Source organism: Anastrepha ludens, chromosome X (genome assembly GCF_028408465.1).
Source record: "Anastrepha ludens isolate Willacy chromosome X, idAnaLude1.1, whole genome shotgun sequence".
Classification (NCBI taxonomy): domain Eukaryota; kingdom Metazoa; phylum Arthropoda; class Insecta; order Diptera; family Tephritidae; genus Anastrepha; species Anastrepha ludens.
This window is the reverse complement of record NC_071503.1, coordinates 73102472-73114846: the sequence shown is the minus strand read 5'-3', so window position 1 is coordinate 73114846 and position 12375 is coordinate 73102472. Positions and strand designations below refer to the sequence as shown.

Here is a 12375-nt window from a genome sequence, read left to right as displayed (position 1 = left end):
AGCTATACGGTCCATATTGTACTGAAGTCGCGGACTTCATCAACTCAAACTTTTTGATATACTTATTCGCTTTCGCACGTTTCCCGATGCACTAACTAGAGGCATTTGCAAGATGTATCGTTGCACTCGACAACATGTTGGAATGCATTTTGTTGTGAGACTATCCCGAATCAGACATTAATGTTTATAAGCTGGAAACGGTCATGTATGAAACAAAGCCTACAGTGCTGCTAGCTATACGAACAATGCATCAACTAGCCTCATATGAGTCCTCGTCGTACCCCTTAGGTTCCCAATTGTTAAACGTGACTTCTACGTAGATGACCTGATCTCCGGAGGAAACTCAGTTGAAGAATTGCGCGAGATGATGAATCAAACCACCAGTCTCCTTGGACGTCGAAAATTTCATCTCCGGAAATAGTGTTCCAACAACCCTGACATTCTTCATTACATTTCTGATGCGGACAAGGAAACTTTTCTTAAATTCGATGACAGAAGCAATATTACCAAAATATTGTGACTCACATAGGTTCCCTTTAAAGATAATTTGTTGTTTTCCTTAGCGCGACACCTTGGAGATACCAGAAATTCTAAATGGCCTGCATTATCCCCAATATCTCGCTGTTACGACACGCTAGGTGTGATTGGCCCCACCCTCACTAGGGCGAAAATTCTGTTACAGCGAATGTGGAGACAAGCTCGAATTGGACGAGAGTGTACCGCTCTCACTGGCCACAGATTGATCGGCCTTTTGCAAAGACTTCATAAATGTGCATTACTTATCATTTCCGCGTTACATATTGCAGCCTGAAGCCCCTCATGAACTACATGCATTTTGTGATGCTAGTCTCGAAGCATTCGGTGTTTGTGTTTATGCGCATTCAGTCAGAGACGATCACGCTCAAGTTCATCATCTTTGTTCAAAGGCTCGTGTCCCCCCTTTGAAGACGCTTGCCGTACCTAAACTGGAGTTTTGTGCCGCCGCCTTACTCGCGCAATTAATGGGTGATATAACAAAATTGAAACTTTTCGCGAGTCGTTCCTATTATTGGTCAGGTTCGTCTGTGGTACTATCCCGGTTACAAGAAGAACCTTCCAAATTTACCTTGTTTGTCGCCAACCGAGTATGTGCCATACAGCAGCTTAAAGAAGGTATGCAGTGTCGTTACGTCCCCACCTTTTTAAATTCTGCTGATATCTTATTTAGGGCAACCGCTCCCCGAGATCTCTCAGAATCAAATTAGTGGAAGCATGCACCATTGTCCCTGCAAGAGGAAGAGTGGTATAAGGCCGGTGCCCCAAACTAAACTACCGGACACTCGTCAAAGAGTCCTGGTATCCATGAATAATCGAATCGACATCTCGCTTTCCTTTAAGTTCGTCAATCATCATAATGCAACGCATTTTTGGACCTATCGATGGTAGGAAAACTATTGCGCGTGCTCTACAAAAATGTGTATCATAATATGCTGCAGGTCAAAACCGAAACTTTTTAAGAACATCATGGCTGACTTAACTAAGGAGCGCATTCAGGCCTCACGAGCTTTCATCGCCACAGGAGTGGATTACTGCGGTCCATTTTATTTCGAGCCCGAAAGCCGAAATAAGTCACCCCAGAAATGCTATATCAGCGTCTTCATCTGTTTTGCAACCAAGGCCGTGTGGATTGAGCTCGTGAGGGACCTTTCAACTGAAGCTTTCACACGCGGCATGCCAAGCTGTATTTGGTCAGACAGCGCAACCAATTTCGTAAGTGCTAAAAACGAGTTGAGCAACCTAAAATGCCTACCCCTAAGCGAATAGCACCGCAGCAAGGTTCACGTTCACTGCCTCAAGAATGGGTTCGACTGACGATTTATACCTCCTCGTTCACCAAATTTTGGCAGCTTGTGAAAAGCCGCAGTAAAAATGGCTGAACAGCACCTGTACCGCACTCTTGGTTTTGCAATTCTTGTTTTCAATGAATTGCGCAGAGAACATTAATGTATAGAGAAGTCTCCCGAGCTACGAATAGTGTAAATTGTCAAAAATGAAGTGCAGCCGCGAAGACTTTTTCACCGCTATTAGAAATATCAATCAACCTCAATCGCTCAATATTATCAATCTCAAATGTGAATTTAAGCCTGAATGTGGGAATAAGTGCAAAGATGAATTTCAGTGCAATAAGCGGGAAGATGACCAATTTAACGAAGCTTATAAGTGAAAAATGGTTATAAGTGAGGTGCTTATAAGCAAGAACTACTGTACTTCAATCTAGCTGGAAAGCGTATCCATTGGTGAAAGTACATGCCATTTCTAATTTTTAATAGGATCTATATTAAGTCATACCAAATATATAGGGCCCGCCATCTATCGTTACGGATTTGAACTAGGTATTATTTGAAGAATGGTAACACTTAGCTGTCATCTGATTTGACAGAAAATTAGTTTTATTCTTCTGCTGAATGAAAATGGTTGTCTATACGCTCAAAGAACTCTGGGAAATATTGCGACATTACTTTGAAAATCATAAAAATATAAACTGGAAATAAGAGCTGGCGGGGAGCCGCAGATCTTTTGACGGAATGACTGAGCCCACTAACACAGTAAGCAGCTACCTTGCAAAAAAATGTACAACCGTTATTCTTGGGTGATGGATTAGGTTTGCTCGTTGGCTGCAAGCATCGAGTTAATAATAAGATAGAGTCACAATCACTCAATTTTTGGCAAACGGGCATATTGATACGGTCGGTCAGGTGAAAAGAAGAGGAAGGGCGAACTGTTGCAACAAGTTTTAGAGGCGAGATACGATGACTTCGCTCGTATACACAAAAACAAATCGACACGAAGCAAATGCCATGTGGATTTTTCTTTACCTAATGATGCCCACACTCCTCGACGTTATTATAGTCTTATATACACAAAATTGAGCAAAACTTAAACCCGTAGAATACATACAGGGATACATGAGCTGGTTAGCTCACTCCGTTGGCCTACTCGGATTCTATTGAAATAATGGGTTTTCCAATCATAGGTGTTATTTGATATTCAAAGAAAAATGCTATTTTTTAATGATAATGATCGGATGTTTACTTCATTATAAAGAGGAAGGTATGCCGTTAATAGTGGCAAATTACCACCACGACCACGCTTACAGGACAATATCCTTTTCATGAAATTTTCCATAACCGATTTGCAAAGTGGCTGTCCTATGCCCTCGATAAGCTTACGAATTCCATCTTTGAAGTCTTGAACCGACCCTGGGCTGTTGGCGTAGACCGTCTCTTTCACGTGGCCCTAAAGAAAAAGTCACAAGGTGTTAAATCACAAGATCTCGGTGGCCAATTGTGATCACCTCTCCGTCTCATGACCAAATAATTGGAAAAAATCGAATGGTACGAGCCAATCGATATGTCTAGCTCCTCAGCAATTTCTCTAAAGGTGATTCGACGATTGGCCAATACCCTTTTCTTCACTTCATCAATTTTTTTGTCTGTTGTTGAAGTGCTTGGGCGTCCGGCACGCTTTTCGTCGTTCACATCTTCTCGGCCTTCTGAGAACACTTCGTACCACCGATAAACGTTGCTTTGGTCCAAAGTACCTTCTCCGTATGACACAGTCAATACTCGGAATGCATCCGCGCACTTAATTTCGTTTTTCACACAAAATGTGATACAGGTTCTTTGATCCATCAAAGCAAATGTCCACAATTAACTGAACATTCAAAATGGTCGATCTCGTCGGCATGAGTGCGAAAATTCAAAATTCGCGATACTTTTTGAACACACCTCGTATGTCAAACGCAAAAATCTGCCAGTTTTTTAGGAAATATGTGCGTGTGTGAAAGAAAACAATAAACTCGTACAAAAACAAAACGTAAAACTGTTAGAGGAGCAATCGATGCTATTAATAAAGGGTCCGCCATATAACTTTACGGAATTAAAAATGACATAAAAAAGAAACTACTCAATATTTTTCCAAACTGTTTTTTTATTTTGAAGTAAAATCCTTCCGGTTAATGATGGAACACAACTTCATTCATATGGCTGCTTTGGCTAGCCATGCACCATCCCATACGATCGGTCCAATTTTTCAACACATTTTCGATTGTATGCGGCTATATTTCAGCTCCAATTGTTGAGAACGACGGTAAACTGATGTTCCTGGTGATTCGCGAACACTCTTGGCCACAGCAGCAATATTTTCGGGTGTACGCACGGTTTTTGGTCGGTCACGCGTTGGTTTGTCAATAAGCAACCCAGTTTCTCTTTCTTTTTTCGCAAAGTAACGCACATACGCTTCATTCGGTGGTTTTCTTCTTCCCATTACCGTACGTAATTTTCGTACACATTCTGCAACATTACCATGATTTTCAAAGTAATGTCGCAATATTTCCCAGCGTTCTTTGAGCGTATACACAACCATTTTTGTTCAGCGGAAGAATAAAACTAATTTTCTGTCAAATCAGATGACAGCTAAGTGTTAGCATTCTTCAAATAATACCTAGTTCAAATCCGTAACGATAGATGGCGGGCCCTGTATATATTCAAATGCACATAAGTATGTATGCGCCTTGAAATAACTTTGATCCTCGACAAAAGCAGTTCAATGATTGGCGCGGACACCCTTTTCGGGTGTTTGTCTGAGCTCCTCCTCCTATTTGTGGCGTGCGTCTTTATGTTGTTCCAGAAATGGAGGAACCTACAGTTTCAAGCCGACTCCAAATGGCAGATATTTTTTATGAAGAGCTTTTTCATGGTAAAAATAAGAACTAAGAAAAACATTTTTCTCGCACTAACATAATATATATATACCTTCTGCTCAAATATGAACGAGACGTTATCAATAAAACGGTCCGCGGATGACATATGGCAAAAATAAATTTTTTGGTTTTTGGTAGGACTGTTGTAAGCTTACATGGCAAATTTCAGCGTGATATGTCACATAGTTTGTTTTCTGTGCTACTGTAAACAAGTCAAGCTCGAGTTTGTTCTTCGAATTTAACGATGGAAATTCAAGTTGAACAAAGAATTTGTTTGAAATTTTGTTATTCCAACACCCTTTTTGGGTGTTTGGCCGAGCTCCTCCTCCTATTGGTGGTGTGCGTCTTGATGTTGCTTCACAAATGGAGGGACCTACAACTTTAAGCCGACTGCGAACGGCAGATATTTTTATGAGGAGCTTTTTCATGGCAGAAATACACTCGGAGTTTTGCCATTGCCTGCCGAGGGGCTACCGCTATTAGAAAAATGTTTTTCTTAATTTTGATGTTTCACCGATATTTGAACCAACGTTCTCTCTGTGCTCTGTGAATTCCGAATGGTAATCATGCACCAACCTATTCGGCTACGACGGCCGCCTGCATGGCATATGCAAATTTAAATTTGTGAATTTATACATATGCGGCCGCGTGCAAATATAGCAAAAAATGTCCAAGCATTGTGCTGTTGTTCCGAACAGCGCTGAACAGTTCACATACATACATATGTATGTATTTTATTAGTCTGTTTATAGTTGATCAACCAAATTAAAATCCTTTATAAAGAATTGATTCACTACCAGGCACACAGGAAGATGGCATATGCAAATTAAATTTGTTGAATTTATATACATATGTGCATATATATATATATACATACGCTATGTGCACTTGCTACAGCAAAACATATTACGGTGAAAATTCTCAAGAAATCCAGCGCACATTCATAGACAGCATTGTATGTACAGTAACCTTGAAATGTGTGCAGAAACCTTCAAATACTCTGATTTCAGAATAAGTTTCTCCTTGCAGATATGTATATGCATATGTTTTGTGGACTTTTTATCAATTGAAGAACTACATACGTAAATTAATATACTAATTAACTATTTACCTACTATCGGAGAACGTGAAATATAGGGTTATTCAATAGGTGCGCTTCAACTTTTTTCCGATAGGGAGGGCGAACGACGCAATTTTTTTTTATTTTTCGCTTGTCATTTGTAAACTTCATTAGTATACATTTCATCATGGAACGCTACACACTGGAGCAACGATTGCAAATCGTGCAAATTTTTTATGAAAATAATCGTTCTGTTGTGCTACTTTAAGAGCATTACGTCCATTTTACGGTCCATTTAACAAGCCGTCCCGTTTTGGGGTTATGTGAAGTCATTGGTCTACAGTAACAAGCCGGCGAGGATTTGTGAGCTCAGAGCCAATATTGAACGCGAAATCGCTGGAATTTCGGCCGATTTATGCAAAAGAGTGGTCGAAAATTGGGTTCAACGATTGGACTTCGTAAAACGTGCACGCGGTGGTCATGCAAAAGAAATCGAATTTCATACTTAAATGTATATGTTCAAACTCGATAATAAAAAAAAAATTAGTTAGAAAAGTCAAACCGTTTGTGTTTTATTCAAAAAAGTTTAAAAGTTGAAGGGCTCTTACTGAAAAACCCTTTAATTGTTTCGAAATTTTCTCCTAGTATTGATATGTCCGACACAGCACTTTTTTATAAGATACTAGTTGCTGTTTTCTGCAAGTTACTGTATGTTCATGCGCGCACTTGACGCACAACAGCTGCGGTTGTCGAGCATTTAGTAAGGCATATTTACATACATATAATATATTGATGCATACGTATGTACGAAGCCGCGGGCACTCGACTTGTCAAAAATTCAATATTTACCAAATATTGGCAAATAATTCTACGCGAAATATTCCAACATTGACTATTTTCGAATGGTCGAGAAAATTGGCATATGGGCGGCTCGTTTTATGAATGAAAGTAAAAGTAGATACTTGTAATACTTGCTCGTAGAAATATGAACACTAATTTATCAATGAATTTATTGATGATGAGTTTTTATTGAAACTGTTCAGGGCCGCCGCGACTATTTTAGGCTGTTCAGCTTCATGGCAACTAGAATGATGGCCACTACGGCTGCGCCTACGAATGCATTTTGTGCTTGTAGTCGCTAGGCATAGAATTTTAGCTTTGAACGACATTAATACGCATTTAGAGGAATAAAGTGAGTGCCCTGTGTGTGCGGTTGTATGTACATGCATTTGGATGTGTATACTAATAAGCATTGCTTTGCTGGAAGTTCAGAACACAATTACATATGTACGTACATAGGGTAGGCCATGATTCTAGTTGCCATAGTATAGCATATGTATGTATAAAAAATTCACATATGTATTTAAATTTGCATATGCCATTTTCCTGTGCCTGGTAATGAAGCGTTTTCTATAAAGAATTTTTTGATCTGATCAATTATATATATATATGTATGTATATGTCAAAACACATATATGTATGTATGTACATAGGCATCAAGTATGCATACGCACATCCAAATACATATGTACCATAGATGCATATGAAGAAGATAATTGTTGTAGCACTTGTTAGGCAGGGATTCATCATTCGAATATTGCCTCCCTAATTATTGCACGAAATATGATAAGGCGATGCTCGTGAGGTAGGTTATGTCGCTTCAGTGCATACATATGCGTGCAACACTATACATATGTATATACAATATTAAAGATGCAATAGAAGTTAGTTTTCCCTTATACCTATGACAGTTTTCTTTTATGTATTTTAAATTTGAAAGTTTTATACTATCTATAAGATACATACATACATATGTATGTATATTATTCCCTGTGATAAATGTAAATTGGAAAAATAATTCGTTTAGCAAAGGAACAAATAAATGCATATTCAAATGAACATAAATATGATGAGGCGATGCGTCGTGAGATAGGGCTTTGTTGCTGCAGTGCGTATGCACATAATATATATAACACTATAAGAACCGAAGATGCAATTGAACTTTTGCACAAACATAACTAACATAATATATATATACATAAATACATATATGTATCAATATACCAAAACACTTGTATGCTCTATGAATTCTTGTCTAAAATTCATTTCGGCTCGAAATATTTGTAAACATTTTCATCAAATTTGTATGAAGTTTTAAATTTACTAAAACGCACACAACAAAATGTGAGGTCGTTTTATATTGTATTTTGTTTAAATTCTTCTTTTTAAATTAAATCAACAAACATTAAATATACTTTGATTTTAAATGTTGGCGCATAATTTCAAATCTTTATTTGTATTGTGTTTGTTTGAAAATATAAATTGAATAAATTTTCGTTTATCAAGAGAACATAGATATGCACAAGCAAATTACTTGAAAAATGCCGTCGGCATTCGTCAATTTGATTTCATACAGAAACCGAAAACTGAGCAGAGCCAATGTACTTGTACATAATTCAGTGTAATCAGCTCTGTTAAGAAGTTCCCCGCTGTCAAGTTGAGCGAGGTGAAAAAGTCTTCGCGGTTTCACTTCATTTGTGACAATTTACACTATTCGTAGCTCGTGAGAATTCTCTATATATTAACGTTCTTTGCATTAGTGATAAACAAAACAATGTAAGCAAAGAAAACGCAGACAACAGCCAAAACACACTATACTCCAACAATTCAAACACAGTTGAATCAGTCGGTACTCCAACAATAACCAATACTATCTCTTAAATTTCATCTCTTAAATAAATTGTCTCTCAGCAGCCTTAATACCTCAACTTAATTCCTACCGCAGCTTCTCAGCTGCTTTCACTCCCCCAAATTCTGATACTGATACTAATAATACAGTAGATGCTTTCCATTCCATTTTAACCGGGCTATTCAGGACATGTTCTTCGATTTCGATATAACTCAAATATGTTGCTCTCTGGTCAAAATAATGAGACACGAATTTTTTTTTTTTGCCCGAAATTTTTTTTTCGAGATTTATCGGCAATTTTGTTTTCCGGCTCAAAATCGATTTTTTAATTCGAAATCGAAGAACATGTCTCGAATAGCCCGGTTGAATTGAAATGGAAAGCAGTTTATAAAACTTGAATTATTCTGTAACTCAAAAACTGCGAATATTTATATATTATTTGATCTTCTATAGCCTACAATAGCTTTTAGCTATTCTCTAATTTATTTTGTTTCCAATTAAACTCAAAACTTTAGTGGTTCACTCTATGCATGCTTATGGTATACTCGTATATAATACTTTTTTAGCTGCATGAGAACTATCCATATCGATAACTATGGTTTCACAGCTGAGAATAGCAAACTGTGTTGAAATTTCTGTTCAGTAAAGTTTGGCAAGTCATCATGAATCGCTTAACGCCAGAACAATGCTTCCAAATTGTGGGAATTCATTTTGAAATTATATTGAAATAAATCTGTTTGCGAAGTTCCCAGAGAACGTGCTATAAGTTCCTATCGGTTCCTATTTCTTTTGAAATGACCGTTACGGTGAATGGCGAGCGCTATCAAGCCATGCTGACTGCATTTTTTTTTGAAAATTGATCACGTAAACATCGACGACAATTGGTTCCAGCAATATGGTGCAACTTGCCATACAGCGCGCTTAACAATGAGTTTCTTGTTATGGCACAATTTCCAATCAACCATTGACGCCATACGGCTAGATTTATTTGAAAAAAGTAGTCAAAAGTTGGGCTGACCGATATAGCTCGTAGCCCAGAGGATATACATTTGCTGGATATCATATTCAAAATGTTATGAAGTTATCTACCAGATTATAATAAAAAAAAGGTTGTCTGTAAAGTCGGTTTACTGACGATAGTTTAACGTGACAACGTCATAAGAAAATACTGATGCAATGGTTGCAATTTTCTAAACAAAATTTTAATTTTATTTGTTTGATAGATATTTTGATATAGAGGAGGAGGTAAATGGAATTGCAATGGAATATGTCAAGTTACATTTACACAAACGTGAAAAATGACGAAACATTTATCAAATTCATGAAAGATATCTTCAATTTCGATTGTGCATCAGACGTTAATAAGTCAACAACACTAAGAGGCACCATCATCGATTTGCCTTTTTCAAGACACTTTACACTCGAAACACTCCCTTTCATTTCCTACTTTTTCTATCATCGTCCTATTCTCAACAGAGAAATGGTTCATTACCATGCACACAGGAAGAAGGCATATATACAAGTATGTGAATTTATATACAAATGCGCATATACATACATATGCATACATATATATGCTTACTCAAGTAGGACAGACCCAGATGTCGAACGTTGCCGAACGCGGGGGCCGATTGTGCTCTTTGTCGTTCGTTCCGCGCTCTCGCTTGCAGTTCAAGCAAATTAGCTTACATTTGCTTGCGTACGGAATAGATTCGTATATTTGATATGTCCATATGACTTGTATGCATCTTTACATATAGATTTGTTCTTTTTGAAAATTGGGCGAAATTGTATATGTATATGCATGTTTATATACATATATTAGTATACAACATATCTTATAAGGTATGTGGTAAATATTACCATACATTTTTTCCTTCATATATAATAAAAAAATTAATAATAATAACATTAAAACAACAGGTATTATTAACAAACTTGGTTTTATTTTAAATTCTTCAAGTAAATCAAATTAATAATAATCAATAAGAAGGCATATGCAAATACAAATACGTGAATTTATATATGTACATATGCGCATATACATATATATACGCTCACTTAAATAGGAGAGAGCAAGATGTCGAACGTTGCCGTTCGTTTGCTTTGTTTGCTTTGTCGTTCGTTCCGCGCTTTCGCTTGCAGTTCATTCAATGCAATGAGCAAGGTAACGACAAATGAGCAAGGTAACGGCAATGAGCAAGGTAACGACATATGAGCAAGGTAACACTAATGAGCAAGGTAACGACACATTTTTTCGTGCGTGCAGCCTGTTAAATCGAATTATAAGACGTTATCACGTCAAAAGTTATTCCAACAATATTTCTGTTTTGCATTACGATTTAAAGATCTCAAGCTCTTAGAAAGGCATCCGATACATACATATAAGTATGTAAATATTTCCTCTCTGCTACATGCTACAATCTATTAATTACTTTAAAATAATTTATATGAAATATTATCATTCCATATGTACATATATACTTGTGTATAAGTATTTAAATCGTCACCTGTACTTATTGCGACAGGACCGCTGTAAGCGTTAGCGCTGCCGATGTTAGCTCGCGCGTCAGTGGCTGCTTTATTCTCATTGGAAACGGTACGATCTGTATCTGCATGCGAACCACAGTTGAAGATTCAACATGATGTTCCTGTTCGTGCACCCGATCCACGTAAGTATAAGTGCGCGCGCGTACAATCGTATTATATTGTACACCTGTAGCGATTTCAGAATTGAAGAATGTTTGAATATTCATATGCGACGCAAAAACTGGTGTTGTTTGAACAGCAGTCCTATCATCGAGCCGCATTTGCATCATGGTTACAAAACTGACGGGCAGGTGTATGGTATTAATTTTAGTAATTGAATGCATGCTTTCGTTATTTGATGAAGCATTTAATAATTTAGGTGGTATTGCAATTGCTTTTGTGATCATTGAAGTTGTAAATTCTGATGTTGGGGACTCGTCGAGCATTGTTTGGTTTTGATGTTTGGCTGTTGGTATAACAGATTTAAATTTTTGATTTTGTTGACGTTGTGGACGTCCTTTCTTCTTACACCATCGGCTCGTCTGCGTGCGACTTGGCATTATTTTATATATAGATACTCTCGGTGTTTGCTTGTGTGTCTAAAATTATTTCTTCTATTTCAGTTACAGGCTCCAGTGTCTTTGTCCGCACTATTGTTGTTATTGTTATTGCGATTCGATTATCTGCGCATACTTGTTCAATTTTTGGAAGTTTGCGATTGATGTATTTACCCACAAAGCGAGTACAACCATTTATCGGTTTCAATCTATCGTCTAGCTTGGACTCATTACTTTTATGGCTACCGACCGCAGGAAAATTGCTGACTAATGTAAATTGCGGTGTGCTTTTTTTGTTTACGTAGTCTTTTTGTCTATGTGTCACCATGTCTACCGGACGCCGACGTCTTTGTTTTATAATAATGATCTTGTGTCGTGGCGCAAGTGAAGATGTAACACTTTTAGTCAGCACCTCATTAGTGGCAGTGTCAAATGTAGTTGCTGCAATCATTTTCAGTTTTCGGCGTCGCATGAGTACTTTATTATACTTACGTCGTAAAAAAAGGGTTCGGATATGTCGCAGTTCTATTCAAAGATATTATTTTACTATCATAATAAGTTATTTTTGAAACTGTAGTATTTTCATTAGCAGGTGGTGACTGGTGACGCTTTCATTGACCGTCAAAATTGTAGTACTTCTCCTTTTCCTCTTCATTAATATATTATAATAGTTAATATTATTATTGATCTTATGTATGGGATATGTGTGGTTAGATTTTATAACAGACGAAATACCATTGCATCTAAAAAATTTGGCAATTTGTTCTTTATATATTGATATTGACTTGCGTGCGAAAGT

General features: G+C 37.3%; 1 protein-coding gene across 1 annotated transcript in view; it reads right to left on the bottom strand.

The window, feature by feature from the left end:
- LOC128870420 (uncharacterized) overlaps positions 1-11083 on the bottom strand; it is a 109473-nt gene extending 98390 nt beyond the window's left edge. The window contains exon 1 of the mRNA XM_054113036.1: positions 11001-11083. The gene's annotated coding sequence lies outside the window, so the exon portion shown is untranslated. The remainder of the gene's footprint in view (positions 1-11000) is intronic.
- Positions 11084-12375: the final 1292 nt, after the last annotated feature.